Source organism: Pseudochaenichthys georgianus, unplaced genomic scaffold (assembly GCF_902827115.2).
Source record: "Pseudochaenichthys georgianus unplaced genomic scaffold, fPseGeo1.2 scaffold_625_arrow_ctg1, whole genome shotgun sequence".
Classification (NCBI taxonomy): Eukaryota; Metazoa; Chordata; class Actinopteri; order Perciformes; family Channichthyidae; genus Pseudochaenichthys; species Pseudochaenichthys georgianus.
Window position 1 is genome coordinate 87,628 of NW_027263183.1, and position 16,843 is coordinate 104,470.

Sequence of the window (16,843 nt, forward strand, 5' to 3'; positions counted from 1 at the left end):
GGTCTGGTGGAGCTGGTCTGCTGGTCTGGTGGAGCTGGTCTGGTGGAGCTGGTGGCGCTGGTGGAGCTGGTGGCGCTGGTCTGGTGGAGCTGGTCTGGTGGAGCTGGTCTGGTGGAGCTGGTGGAGCTGGTAGCACTGGTGGAGCTGGTGGCGTTGGTGGAGCTGGTGGCGCTGGTGGAGCTGGTGGCACTGGTGGAGCTGGTGGAGCTGGTGGCGCTGGTCTGGTGGAGCTGGTCTGGTGGACCTGGTGGCGCTGGTGGAGCTGGTGGCACTGGTGGAGCTGGTGGAGCAGGTGGCGCTGGTGGAGCTGGTCTGGTGGAGCTGGTCTGCTGGTCTGGTGGAGCTGGTCTGGTGGAGCTGGTGGAGCTGGTGGCGCTGGTGGAGCTGGTCTGGTGGAGCTGGTCTGGTGGAGCTGGTGGCGCTGGTGGCGCTGGTCTGGTGGAGCTGGTCTGGTGGAGCTGGTGGAGCTGGTGGAGTTGGTGGAGCTGGTGGCGCTGGTGGAGCTGGTGGCACTGGTGGAGCTGGTGGAGCTGGTGGCACTGGTGGAGCTGGTGGAGCTGGTGGCGTTGGTGGAGCTGGTGGCGCTGGTGGAGCTGGCACTGCCCCCAGCCAGGAGGCAAGTGGGGGGTGAATGGACGTTTACCTCGCCCGGCCATTATGCCGTAATCCTTCCTCTCTTTTCTCTTTTTTTGAATAGCGCTAGAATCACAGACTCAATTTTTGGATCTCATTTTCATGACAAAGCGATTGTTACCTCTGCGCTGTTTCTGTTTATAAACGGGGGGACGAGGGGGTATAAAAAGGGAGAGGTGAGGGGCCAGAGCAACATCCAGACCGCAGGGGACCAGCATCACCAGCAAGAGCATCAACACCTCCACCATGGGCAGGGTGAGTTCAGACCGGAGGGGAGGGGTTGATGTGTGGGTGAAAGCTGCATATGGGACCCTCTCTGCAGGAAGTGCTGGGGTTCAAACAGTGGAGGAACTTCAAGTAATAGCAATTGGCTGCATCTTTACGAGCTGCAACATTAAATCAAGTCTCAAGGCTTGTATTGTCATGTGTGCATACGTAGCTGTGTGTGGTTGTGACAATGGACGTCTGAGGTCACAGAGCAATACAATAAAACAGATAGAATAGTGAAAGTAAATACAATAACATGGAATATAATAGAAACAGAATATGATAGAAACTGCGCATGCATAACATTCCAGTAATGCAATATGTCTATGTGATTCTGAATGGGCCCATTGCATCATGGGTAGTTTTACTTTTATACTTGATGCTTATATTTTGAGGTTTTTACTTAAATAGGATTTTGAACGCGGGAGTTTTACTGATCACACAGCATGTCTCTGTTTTACATCGGAATACAAACCTCGAGTTACTTTCATTTGATTTCCCATTTTCTGTCACTTTATATACTTTGACTCCACTTTTTAATCTACGAGCCATTGTGACAACTTGCTTTCCATAAAAAAGAGAACGATTTATGTTTATTAGTGACAATGTAAAGTTTCAAACAACGTTTAAAGAAGTAGTTCAAATTATATCTACATTGCATGATACAGTAATGGTTTATTTTATTTATATATTTGCCTCTGAAATCTAGTGTGATAGAAGCATGCAAAGTACCTTAAAGTTGTACCTTGAACCCATGTTCTTCATTCATTGGTTCAACTAGGTGTCAGTTGAACACACATTGACTAAAGAACGCTTGAAAAGGCTTTCCAACGTCATTTTTTAAAGTTTGTGCGATCAGATATATGACCTTTCACTATGATTAGAGAATCAAACACATCCCCCATCTGCTGTCCCTCAGACAGAGGCGGGAAGTAGTGGAGTACAGATACTTCATTACTATACTTAAGTACATTTTCCTGGTATCAGTACTTTACTCCACTACTTATTTTTCTGACGACTTTTTACTTTGACTTCTTACATGTTGAACCCAAATACCTGTACTTTCTACTTCTTACATGTTGAACTCAAATACCTGTACTTTCTACTTCTCACATGTTGAACTCAGATACCTGTACTTTCTACTTCTAACATGTTGAACTCAAATACCTGTACTTTCTACTTCTTACAGGTTGAACACAAATACCTGTACTTTCTACTTCTTACATTTTGAACACAAATACCTGTACTTTCTACTTCTTACATGTTGAACCCAAATACCTGTACTTTCTATTTCCTACATGTTGAACTCAAATACCTGTACTTTCTACTTCTTACATGTTGAACACAAATACCTGTACTTTCTACTTCTCACATGTTGAACTCAGATACCTGTACTTTCTACTTCTCACATGTTGAACTCAGATACCTGTACTTTCTACTTCTTACATGTTGAACTCAGATACCTGTACTTTCTACTTCTTACATGTTGAACCCAAATACCTATACTTTCTACTTCTTACATGTTGAACCCAAATACCTGTACTTTCTACTTCTTACATGTTGAACCCAAATACCTGTCCGAGAAGGACAAACAAATCAACATAACACTGTAATATTACAGATCAACAACACAGATACGATTCTCATTTATTCATTTTATATACATTTTATTTATATAATTAAATCGATTTTTTTTTTGATTGTTTTATCTGAGTGTTCCAGGGTATTCTCTGAATACCTTGAAGGCCCTGACGGTTCGCCACTGCCCAATACATAGTATGCCAAATGCAGGATGCCTCAAATACAAGGATGTCCTACTGAACCAGAGGCAAAGGATGCAATGTCATGAAGTACTCTGTCTTGATTGTAGCCTACTGCATGCACTGGTAAATACTTTGCGAGGGCAGCTGCAGTTCATACTAAAAGTGAAAGGAAAGAGTGTGATTGGAAACACGCTGTGGAAACATGGACTCAATACAAAGTTCCACCCTCCATTAAAAGGGCAAAGGTGGACTTGGACGCTTTTGACCCTAAAACAGTCCTTCATCAACATGTGTCCCCTCTTCTTCATGTCTCTTCTACATCAACATGTGTCCCCTCTTCTTCATGTCTCTTCTACATCAACATGTGTCCCCTCTTCTTCATGTCTCTTCTACATCAACATGTGTCCCCTCTTCTTCATGTCTCTTCTACATCAACATGTGTCCCCTCTTCTTCATGTCTCTTCTACATCAACATGTGTCCCCTCTTCTTCATGTCTCTTCTACATCAACATGTGTCCCCTCTTCTTCATGTCTCTTCTACATCAACATGTGTCCCCTCTTCTTCATGTCTCTTCTACATCAACATGTGTCCCCTCTTCTTCATGTCTCTTCTACATCAACATGTGTCCCCTCTTCTTCATGTCTCTTCTACATCAACATGTGTCCCCTCTTCTTCATGTCTCTTCTACATCAACATGTGTCCCCTCTTCTTCATGTCTCTTCTACATCAACATGTGTCCCCTCTTCTTCATGTCTCTTCTACATCAACATGTGTCCCCTCTTCTTCATGTCTCTTCTACATCAACATGTGTCCCCTCTTCTTCATGTCTCTTCTACATCAACATGTGTCCCCTCTTCTTCATGTCTCTTCTACATCAACATGTGTCCCCTCTTCTTCATGTCTCTTCTACATCAACATGTGTCCCCTCTTCTCCATGTCTCTTCTACATCAACATGTGTCCCCTCTTCTTCATGTCTCTTCTACATCAACATGTGTCCCCTCTTCTTCATGTCTCTTCTACATCAACATGTGTCCCCTCTTCTCATGTCTCTTCTACATCAACATGTGTCCCCTCTTCTTCATGTCTCTTCTACATCAACATGTGTCCCCTCTTCTTCATGTCTCTTCTACATCAACATGTGTCCCCTCTTCTTCATGTCTCTTCTACATCAACATGTGTCCCCTCTTCTTCATGTCTCTTCTACATCAACATGTGTCCCCTCTTCTTCATGTCTCTTCTACATCAACATGTGTCCCCTCTTCTTCATGTCTCTTCTACATCAACATGTGTCCCCTCTTCTTCATGTCTCTTCTACATCAACATGTGTCCCCTCTTCTTCATGTCTCTTCTACATCAACATGTGTCCCCTCTTCTTCATGTCTCTTCTACATCAACATGTGTCCCCTCTTCTTCATGTCTCTTCTACATCAACATGTGTCCCCTCTTCTTCATGTCTCTTCTACATCAACATGTGTCCCCTCTTCTTCATGTCTCTTCTACATCAACATGTGTCCCCTCTTCTTCATGTCTCTTCTACATCAACATGTGTCCCCTCTTCTTCATGTCTCTTCTACATCAACATGTGTCCCCTCTTCTTCATGTCTCTTCTACATCAACATGTGTCCCCTCTTCTTCATGTCTCTTCTACATCAACATGTGTCCCCTCTTCTTCATGTCTCTTCTACATCAACATGTGTCCCCTCTTCTTCATGTCTCTTCTACATCAACATGTGTCCCCTCTTCTTCATGTCTCTTCTACATCAACATGTGTCCCCTCTTCTTCATGTCTCTTCTACATCAACATGTGTCCCCTCTTCTTCATGTCTCTTCTACATCAACATGTGTCCCCTCTTCTTCATGTCTCTTCTACATCAACATGTGTCCCCTCTTCTTCATGTCTCTTCTACATCAACATGTGTCCCCTCTTCTTCATGTCTCTTCTACATCAACATGTGTCCCCTCTTCTTCATGTCTCTTCTACATCAACATGTGTCCCCTCTTCTTCATGTCTCTTCTACATCAACATGTGTCCCCTCTTCTTCATGTCTCTTCTACATCAACATGTGTCCCCTCTTCTTCATGTCTCTTCTACATCAACATGTGTCCCCTCTTCTTCATGTCTCTTCTACATCAACATGTGTCCCCTCTTCTTCATGTCTCTTCTACATCAACATGTGTCCCCTCTTCTTCATGTCTCTTCTACATCAACATGTGTCCCCTCTTCTCATGTCTCTTCTACATCAACATGTGTCCCCTCTTCTTCATGTCTCTTCTACATCAACATGTGTCCCCTCTTCTTCATGTCTCTTCTACATCAACATGTGTCCCCTCTTCTTCATGTCTCTTCTACATCAACATGTGTCCCCTCTTCTTCATGTCTCTTCTACATCAACATGTGTCCCCTCTTCTTCATGTCTCTTCTACATCAACATGTGTCCCCTCTTCTTCATGTCTCTTCTACATCAACATGTGTCCCCTCTTCTTCATGTCTCTTCTACATCAACATGTGTCCCCTCTTCTTCATGTCTCTTCTACATCAACATGTGTCCCCTCTTCTTCATGTCTCTTCTACATCAACATGTGTCCCCTCTTCTCATGTCTCTTCTACATCAACATGTGTCCCCTCTTCTTCATGTCTCTTCTACATCAACATGTGTCCCCTCTTCTTCATGTCTCTTCTACATCAACATGTGTCCCCTCTTCTTCATGTCTCTTCTACATCAACATGTGTCCCCTCTTCTTCATGTCTCTTCTACATCAACATGTGTCCCCTCTTCTTCATGTCTCTTCTACATCAACATGTGTCCCCTCTTCTTCATGTCTCTTCTACATCAACATGTGTCCCCTCTTCTTCATGTCTCTTCTACATCAACATGTGTCCCCTCTTCTTCATGTCTCTTCTACATCAACATGTGTCCCCTCTTCTTCATGTCTCTTCTACATCAACATGTGTCCCCTCTTCTCATGTCTCTTCTACATCAACATGTGTCCCCTCTTCTTCATGTCTCTTCTACATCAACATGTGTCCCCTCTTCTTCATGTCTCTTCTACATCAACATGTGTCCCCTCTTCTTCATGTCTCTTCTACATCAACATGTGTCCCCTCTTCTTCATGTCTCTTCTACATCAACATGTGTCCCCTCTTCTTCATGTCTCTTCTACATCAACATGTGTCCCCTCTTCTTCATGTCTCTTCTACATCAACATGTGTCCCCTCTTCTTCATGTCTCTTCTACATCAACATGTGTCCCCTCTTCTCCATGTCTCTTCTACATCAACATGTGTCCCCTCTTCTTCATGTCTCTTCTACATCAACATGTGTCCCCTCTTCTTCATGTCTCTTCTACATCAACATGTGTCCCCTCTTCTTCATGTCTCTTCTACATCAACATGTGTCCCCTCTTCTTCATGTCTCTTCTACATCAACATGTGTCCCCTCTTCTTCATGTCTCTTCTACATCAACATGTGTCCCCTCTTCTTCATGTCTCTTCTACATCAACATGTGTCCCCTCTTCTTCATGTCTCTTCTACATCAACATGTGTCCCCTCTTCTTCATGTCTCTTCTACATCAACATGTGTCCCCTCTTCTTCATGTCTCTTCTACATCAACATGTGTCCCCTCTTCTCATGTCTCTTCTACATCAACATGTGTCCCCTCTTCTTCATGTCTCTTCTACATCAACATGTGTCCCCTCTTCTTCATGTCTCTTCTACATCAACATGTGTCCCCTCTTCTTCATGTCTCTTCTACATCAACATGTGTCCCCTCTTCTTCATGTCTCTTCTACATCAACATGTGTCCCCTCTTCTTCATGTCTCTTCTACATCAACATGTGTCCCCTCTTCTTCATGTCTCTTCTACATCAACATGTGTCCCCTCTTCTTCATGTCTCTTCTACATCAACATGTGTCCCCTCTTCTTCATGTCTCTTCTACATCAACATGTGTCCCCTCTTCTTCATGTCTCTTCTACATCAACATGTGTCCCCTCTTCTTCATGTCTCTTCTACATCAACATGTGTCCCCTCTTCTTCATGTCTCTTCTACATCAACATGTGTCCCCTCTTCTTCATGTCTCTTCTACATCAACATGTGTCCCCTCTTCTTCATGTCTCTTCTACATCAACATGTGTCCCCTCTTCTCATGTCTCTTCTACATCAACATGTGTCCCCTCTTCTTCATGTCTCTTCTACATCAACATGTGTCCCCTCTTCTTCATGTCTCTTCTACATCAACATGTGTCCCCTCTTCTTCATGTCTCTTCTACATCAACATGTGTCCCCTCTTCTTCATGTCTCTTCTACATCAACATGTGTCCCCTCTTCTTCATGTCTCTTCTACATCAACATGTGTCCCCTCTTCTTCATGTCTCTTCTACATCAACATGTGTCCCCTCTTCTTCATGTCTCTTCTACATCAACATGTGTCCCCTCTTCTTCATGTCTCTTCTACATCAACATGTGTCCCCTCTTCTTCATGTCTCTTCTACATCAACATGTGTCCCCTCTTCTCATGTCTCTTCTACATCAACATGTGTCCCCTCTTCTTCATGTCTCTTCTACATCAACATGTGTCCCCTCTTCTTCATGTCTCTTCTACATCAACATGTGTCCCCTCTTCTTCATGTCTCTTCTACATCAACATGTGTCCCCTCTTCTTCATGTCTCTTCTACATCAACATGTGTCCCCTCTTCTTCATGTCTCTTCTACATCAACATGTGTCCCCTCTTCTTCATGTCTCTTCTACATCAACATGTGTCCCCTCTTCTTCATGTCTCTTCTACATCAACATGTGTCCCCTCTTCTTCATGTCTCTTCTACATCAACATGTGTCCCCTCTTCTCATGTCTCTTCTACATCAACATGTGTCCCCTCTTCTTCATGTCTCTTCTACATCAACATGTGTCCCCTCTTCTTCATGTCTCTTCTACATCAACATGTGTCCCCTCTTCTTCATGTCTCTTCTACATCAACATGTGTCCCCTCTTCTCATGTCTCTTCTACATCAACATGTGTCCCCTCTTCTTCATGTCTCTTCTACATCAACATGTGTCCCCTCTTCTTCATGTCTCTTCTACATCAACATGTGTCCCCTCTTCTTCATGTCTCTTCTACATCAACATGTGTCCCCTCTTCTTCATGTCTCTTCTACATCAACATGTGTCCCCTCTTCTTAATGTCTCTTCTACATCAACATGTGTCCCCTCTTCTCATGTCTCTTCTACATCAACATGTGTCCCCTCTTCTTCATGTCTCTTCTACATCAACATGTGTCCCCTCTTCTCATGTCTCTTCTACATCAACATGTGTCCCCTCTTCTTCATGTCTCTTCTACATCAACATGTGTCCCCTCTTCTTCATGTCTCTTCTACATCAACATGTGTCCCCTCTTCTTCATGTCTCTTCTACATCAACATGTGTCCCCTCTTCTTCATGTCTCTTCTACATCAACATGTGTCCCCTCTTCTTCATGTCTCTTCTACATCAACATGTGTCCCCTCTTCTTCATGTCTCTTCTACATCAACATGTGTCCCCTCTTCTTCATGTCTCTTCTACATCAACATGTGTCCCCTCTTCTTCATGTCTCTTCTACATCAACATGTGTCCCCTCTTCTTCATGTCTCTTCTACATCAACATGTGTCCCCTCTTCTCCATGTCTCTTCTACATGAACATGTGTCCCCTCTTATTCATGTCTCTTCTACATCAACATGTGTCCCCTCTTCTTCATGTCTCTTCTACATCAACATGTGTCCCCTCTTCTTCATGTCTCTTCTACATCAACATGTGTCCCCTCTTCTTCATGTCTCTTCTACATCAACATGTGTCCCCTCTTCTTCATGTCTCTTCTACATCAACATGTGTCCCCTCTTCTTCATGTCTCTTCTACATCAACATGTGTCCCCTCTTCTTCATGTCTCTTCTACATCAACATGTGTCCCCTCTTCTTCATGTCTCTTCTACATCAACATGTGTCCCCTCTTCTTCATGTCTCTTCTACATCAACATGTGTCCCCTCTTCTTCATGTCTCTTCTACATCAACATGTGTCCCCTCTTCTTCATGTCTCTTCTACATCAACATGTGTCCCCTCTTCTTCATGTCAGAGAGGATTATGGGTAATGCTACAATGATCTGTTTGGAGTTTAGAGCCAATCAGAGACAGGCTCTGGATATATCTGAGAGCTGTGATATATGGATGAGAAACAGTAACCTGTACAAACAGACGGACTCGTATTAGTATGTCAGCAGATCATGTGTCTTCAGGACTCAGGCAGGCAGTAGCTGCAGTGATAACGGCAGCGTGTGAGCAGCAGAGAGTGGAGCTGGCTGATGGAGGTCGTGCTCTGCTGCCTCACGTCCGCAGGGCTCAGCGGATGGAAACCAACACGAGGCCTCAGAACGATCTGACCCACAGCCTGCAGCCGTGCTCAGAGATCAATCGGAGTTGTTCGAGCGGCATGTGTTAGTTTAAGCAATTGGTGATGGTTATCTAATGCAGGGATGAGCGACCTTCCCATTTGGACACTGTTGCTGTAGTCAACTAATGAATTAAACTACAGAATGAGTCGATTCCAACAGCTGAACATCTGGCCGTCATGTGAGGGTTAGAAAAGCAGAGCTGTTAGTCCATTAGCTAAAAGATTAATGAATGGTTGAAACAGTTCGCAAAAAGTAACACTGAACAATTAATGGAAGTAAAACATGATGTTAGCTCAACAGAATGATTGCTGACCAAACCAACCTAAATATTAAGTTAATTTATAAGAAGCAATGAACTCCTGTGAATATGGTCATGGTAGTAAGTCCAATGTGTTGTCCTTAAATCTTTTGTTTGTATGTCCAAAATCCAAATACATTTACTTTATCATATAGAGCAGAAGAAAGCAGGACATCTCCATGTTTTAGAAGCTGAAAAACACAATTGTTGGTAATATTTGCATGAAAAATAACTTTAACAAGTAAAAGAGTATCAAAAAAGTTGGTTAAGAAATCAAGTCCACTTATCGTTGCAGCTCCATCTCATGTAATATTAGCTGCTGTTAGCACTCAAGCTCACAGCTCCTCATATCTGTTCAGAAACTAGACAAAAGTTAAACAAGTACAAACCACAGACTGCCTATGTCATGGAGAATACAGTCGTTGGTTTATTTATGTCTGTCGGCCGTTGTTGTGAGTGTGGACGGTCGGAGCATATACAACGTTAGCTTAGCCGATCTCCATTCAGAAAACACGCATTTTAAAGGGTTTTTCGTCTGTCTGCAGACTTGTCAAAGCATTAATTCATGGTTTTTACTAACCGGTATCAGTATGTTGTTACTTCGGCATCATTTAGAAACGGGTATTACAATTAAATCACGGACAAATATGTTCATTTTGTTGTAGTTGTAGCCCCCTTGCCTGCGATTCTCTCTGACCAATCAGCAGTCGAGAGTGTTCACGTCACTAGTTTAGCATATTCAGCCCGGTCGTTGGCCCGGTAAGAACCTCGATTTTGGAGGGCCAGAAAAAAGGTGAAAAAGTAGCCCTGAGCCGGAACTAGCCCTAGTGGAAAAGCGCCATTACATCCAACAATTCAGGGCTCGATGTCGATAACAGTTATACTTGTCTGTAGTAGGCACTGTTATTATTATAGTTCCAAATTAGTGCTGATTATATCCAGTTTATAAAGTAATGGGTCTTTAAAATGCCAGAAAAATGTGGAAAATGTCCATTCAAGTTTCACCAAGTCCAAGGTGAGGCTTCAAATCTTTTGTTAGTATGTCCAAAACCCGAATATATTTACTTTTATATAATTTATAATCATATTTTAGAGGCTTGAAAACATATTTGGTGTAATATTTGCATGAAAAATAACGTAAACAGGTACAAAATTATCAAAAAAGTGTATTTACAAATCAATAAATGCACTAATCGTTGCAGCTCTATCTTATGTAATATGAATAATAATAATAATACATTTTATTTAAGGCGCCTTTCATGACACCCAAGGACACCGTACCATTTGTTAAATATTCTAAGAGGTGAAAGCAACAGAACATGATACAAACACAAACAATATAACAAATATAAGTTAATCCTTCCTGTCTGTGAAGTCCGGTGGTTGGAGTCTCCATGTCTTCAGTTAAAGTCGTTGATTTGAGCAGCGTTGCAGTTTCACAGAAATACTTGAAGCTGCTTCATCCCAGCACGGCTCTCAGGTCCAAAGTGACCGGCTGCAGGTTGAGGCGAGTCCCAAAAGAGAAGCAGTTTCCTCCTCCTCCAATCAGGAGCAGCTTCTGATTGGAGGAGTCCGTCAGCTCGGAGCAGAACGAGTGGAGAACCAGAGGCCACGACACCGAGGACTGAGAGGGAAGAACACGAAGAGAATCAGAAAAGTACACACACCTTTACTCAAGTAGAAGTACAGATACTCGTGTTTAAAAATGCTCTGGTAGAAGTACTGACTAAACTTCTTTACTCAAGTAAAAGTAAAGAGGCTTTGAAGTGTACTTCAGTAGAAAGTACCCATAGCTAGCAGCTGCTTTAAAGAGTACCTGACCTCCCTTTATATCAATAGAACAATAATATCATTGTTAGCTAATGAATGTTTCCATGCTGAACAACGGCAACATGACAACGTTTCCATTGGTCCCTCTTCTTTAGAGAAGACCAGGAAGTGATGGATACACGGATCGTGTTCCAACCAATAGGCACGCAGTGACTCTGAAGAATAATGATCACGCACCAAACACACATTCAGACTAAAGGAACCAGCTGTTTGGGAAATGAGAGAAGTAGAAAGTTCAGGTATTTGAGTTCAACATGTAAGAAGAAGAAAGTTCAGGTATTTGAGTTCAACATGTGAGAAGAAGAAAGTACAGGTATTTGTGTTCAACATGTAAGAAGTAGAAAGTACAGGTATTTGGGTTCAACATGTAAGAAGTAGAAAGTACAGGTATTTGTGTTCAACATGTGAGAAGTAGAAAGTACAGGTATTTGAGTTCAACATGTGAGAAGTAGAAAGTACAGGTATTTGGGTTCAACATGTAAGAAGTAGAAAGTACAGGTATTTGTGTTCAACATGTGAGAAGAAGAAAGTACAGGTATTTGAGTTCAACATGAGAGAAGTAGAAAGTTCAGGTATTTGAGTTCAACATGTGAGAAGAAGAAAGTACAGGTATTTGAGTTCAACATGTGAGAAGTAGAAAGTACAGGTATTTGGGTTCAACATGTAAGAAGTAGAAAGTACAGGTATTTGTGTTCAACATGTGAGAAGTAGAAAGTACAGGTATTTGAGTTCAACATGTAAGAAGTAGAAAGTACAGGTATTTGTGTTCAGTATGTAAGAAGTAGAAAGTACAGGTATTTGAGTTCAACATGTAAGAAGTAGAAAGTACAGGTATTTGAGTTCAACATGTGAGAAGTAGAAAGTACAGGTATTTGAGTTCAACATGTAAGAAGTAGAAAGTACAGGTATTTGTGTTCAGTATGTAAGAAGTAGAAAGTACAGGTATTTGAGTTCAACATGTAAGAAGTAGAAAGTACAGGTATTTGAGTTCAACATGTGAGAAGTAGAAAGTACAGGTATTTGAGTTCAACATATAAGAAGTAGAAAGTACAGGTATTTGTGTTCAACATGTGAGAAGTAGAAAGTACAGGTATTTGTGTTCAGTATGTAAGAAGTAGAAAGTACAGGTATTTGAGTTCAACATGTAAGAAGTAGAAAGTACAGGTATTTGAGTTCAACATGTGAGAAGTAGAAAGTACAGGTATTTGAGTTCAACATATAAGAAGTAGAAAGTACAGGTATTTGTGTTCAACATGTGAGAAGTAGAAAGTACAGGTATTTGAGTTCAACATGTAAGAAGTAGAAAGTACAGGTATTTGTGTTCAACATGTAAGAAGTAGAAAGTACAGGTATTTGAGTTCAACATGTAAGAAGTAGAAAGTACAGGTATTTGTGTTCAACGTGTAAGAAGTAGAAAGTACAGGTATTTGAGTTCAACATGTAAGAAGTAGAAAGTACAGGTATTTGAGTTCAACATGTAAGAAGTAGAAAGTACAGGTATTTGAGTTCAACATGTAAGAAGTAGAAAGTACAGGTATTTGTGTTCAACATGTAAGAAGTAGAAAGTACAGGTATTTGTGTTCAACATGTAAGAAGTAGAAAGTACAGGTATTTGTGTTCAAAATGTAAGAAGTAGAAAGTACAGGTATTTGTGTTCAACATGTAAGAAGTAGAAAGTACAGGTATTTGGGTTCAACATGTAAGAAGTAGAAAGTACAGGTATTTGAGTTCAACATGTAAGAAGTATAAAGTACAGGTATTGAGTTCAACATGTAAGAAGTAGAAAGTACAGGTATTTGAGTTCAACATGTAAGAAGTAGAAAGTACAGGTATTTGAGTTCAACATGTAAGAAGTAGAAAGTACAGGTATTTGAGTTCAACATGTAAGAAGTAGAAAGTTCAGGTATTTGAGTTCAAAATGTAAGAAGTAGAAAGTAAAAAGTGGTCAGAAAAATAAGTAATGGAGAAAGTGCTGATACCAGAAACATGTACTTAAGTACAGTAAGGAAGTATTTGTACTCCACTACTTCCCACCTCTCACCAAGGCCATTACACCTGTTGGGGAGCATGAATAAAGTAAAGTCTGGTATTGAACGGACCGTCTCCAGCCTGAACTCCACGCTGCAGAGGGAGCTCAGGTTTGTAAATCGTTTAGTTTCATCACACAAATTCTGTGTTTTGTATTTAATGAGTTCTTCATTCATGAAATACCTGACAGGTCTTAAATCAGTGGGCAGAACCTCCAACACGCAGTCACCGTGCACAGTGCACGCTTTCCTCTTGCCTGTGTGAACGTGTTTCACGTGAGAAGAGTCGGTGTGAGGGAACATCTATTTAATAACGAGTGATTTGTTTTACTTCCATTGTGATATTTTATATTGTATGTATTCCCTGTACAGCACTTTGGTCAAATGAGATTGTTTTTAAATGTGCTATATAAATAAATAAAGATTGAGATTACAAAGAATACATTTTTTTGGGTTTTTTGGTTAGATGCCTGAAATAAAGTCAATGTTTATAAGACGCTTAAGAGATTTTAAACGGTTCTATCCCGTAAATAGATTCCCCACTCGGTCATTGGTCACGGTTGAAAATAGCTTAGTTACACAGGACATGGCATTAGAGCAGGGTGGGGAACCTTCTTCTCCTCAAGGCCCATTTCGATGAATACAACATCCTCCGAGGGCCGTACTAATGGCTGAACTCAACCTCTGTTTAAAAAAACTAAAATTACAGCCCATTATTTTCGCCTTGCTTTCATGCTGTGCAAAGAAAAAGCAACCTCTTAATCCAGATATCTTACCATGACTTGCGTATGCATGCACGTGCACGGTTGTGGCATGACCACCACAACAGAAAGATGTGGACACAAGATCAATCAATCAATCAATGTTTATTTATAGCCCAATATCACACATGTTACATTTGTCTCAGTGGACTTCACAGTGTGTACAGAATATCAGTATGGCAATACGACACCCTCTGTCCTTAGACCCTCTGTCCTTAGACCCTGTGTCCTTAGACCCTCTGTCCTTAGACCCTCTGTCCTTAGACCCTCTGTCCTCAGACCCTCTGTCCTCAGACCCTCTGTCCTCAGACCCTCTGTCCTTAGACCCTCTGTCCTTAGACCCTCTGTCCTTAGACCCTCTGTCCTTAGACCCTCTGTCCTCAGACCCTCTGTCCTTAGACCCTGTGTCCTTAGACCCTGTGTCCTCAGACCCTCTGTCCTTAGACCCTGTGTCCTTAGACCCTCTGTCTTTAGACCATCTGTCCTTAGACCCTCTGACCTTAGACCCTGTGTCCTGAGACCCTCTGTCCTTAGACCCTCTGTCCTTAGACCCTCTGTCCTCAGACCCTCTGTCCTTAGACCCTCTGTCCTCAGACCCTCTGTCCTTAGACCCTCTGTCCTTAGACCCTCTGTCCTTAGACCCTCACATCGTACAAGGAAAAACTTCCGAAGAAAACCCAGTTGAGATGTGTTAGTTTCCCGCTGCTGCTCAACACACACAACAGCTCTGTCGAGTGCTTCCTCTGCATGCAGGCGGAGACCCTGCACCGAGAGACAGATTCATAATAATACATGTGATTTATATAGTGCTTTTCCTGGTGCTCAAAGCGCGTATTATGCTGATAGCTTGCCTGTCTTTGGGGGCAGTTTTCAGTCATGTGTAAGAACTTCTTCACACAGTGGTCCACAGCTCTCCACACTTTCTTTATAATAGTGTGTAATGGTGTGTATACTACTGCATACAATTTAAATGCACAACAGGTAATTCCTGATGAATAAAATCATTCCATAAGTCACAAATATTTAGCAACAATGACCAAGATCTAAAAATGTTATAGTTCAAATATGGCTTGAATTTCAATGCAAAGGTATTTATGAATGCAAATCATACCTGTTGATGAGCGGGGCTCTTCTGGCCGCTTTGCACTTTGCTCAACACACTGCTGTCGTCGGTGCCCTGAACCTGGGTCGAGCAACAACAGAAAACAACGAATGGACCTTTTTCCAGTGGTACTTGAGAGAATGGTAAGTAGTTAAGGAAATTAAGGAGCAATGAAACCCTGCCCCCGAGAACAAATGCTCAGTAGCCTACGCATAACTACTAACACATATGCCAAAAATGGAAATCTAACACATAAAATAGTGCAGAAGTTATAACATAGGGAATACAGCGTAATTGAAACAAATTGAAATAACAAATATTTTCAGAGGGAGAAGTATGCTTAAATACAATTCTTAACATCTAAATATACTTAGAAACGTAATCAACCAACATTGAATGCATTCATTTTGCAGAATGGTAAAGCAAACAGATATTGTTCTAAACTGTATTAAAGTAAACAGGTATTATCTTGAACTGTATTGAAGTAAACATGTATTATTTGGGACTGTTTTAAAGTAAACAGGTATTATCTTGAACTGTATTAAAGTAAACAGGTATTATCTTGAACTGTATTAAAGTAAACAGGTATTATCTTGAACTGTATTAAAGTAAACAGGTATTATCTTGAACTGTATTGAAGTAAACAGGTATTATCTTGAACTGTATTAAAGTAAACAGGTATTATCTTGAACTGTATTAAAGTAAACAGGTATTATCTTGAACTGTATTGAAGTAAACAGGTATTATCTTGAACTGTATTAAAGTAAACAGGTATTATCTTGAACTGTATTGAAGTAAACATGTATTATTTGGGACTGTTTTAAAGTAAACAGGTATTATCTTGAACTGTATTAAAGTAAACAGGTATTATCTTGAACTGTATTAAAGTAAACAGGTATTATCTTGAACTGTATTAAAGTAAACAGGTATTATCTTGAACTGTATTAAAGTAAACAGGTATTATCTTGAACTGTATTAAAGTAAACAGGTATTATCTTGAACTGTATTAAAGTAAACAGGTATTATCTTGAACTGTATTGAAGTAAACAGGTATTATCTTGAACTGTATTAAAGTAAACAGGTATTATCTTGAACTGTATTGAAGTGAACATGTATTATCTTGAACTGTATTAAAGTAAACAGGTATTATCTTGAACTGTATTGAAGTGAACAGGTATTATCTTGAACTGTATTAAAGTAAACAGGTATTATCTTGAACTGTATTGAAGTGAACAGGTATTATTTGGGACTGTTTTAAAGTAATCCTATATATATAAACCTTCTTACATACACTTTCCCAGACACCCTAACACACACACAATACACTCCCTGACCAAGATACCAACACACACACACACATATACTTTCCCAGACACCCTGACAGACGCACGCACGCACGCACGCACGCACACACACACACACACACACACACACACACACACACACACACACACACACACACACACACACACACACACACACACACACACACACACACACACACACACACACACACACACACACACACACACACACACACACACACACACACACACATACACTTCCTCTTACCAAACACACACACACGTCCTTTTCAAGGTTCTTTTTGGGGCCAATGTTTGATACTAATATATCTGTGTACAATGTTTGATTGTGTGGGAAAGAATAGTTTGTGTGAAACCTTCCCTGGGAAATTAAAGGAGTGAAGTCCGGTGGAAGATAAGCAGTGACTCTC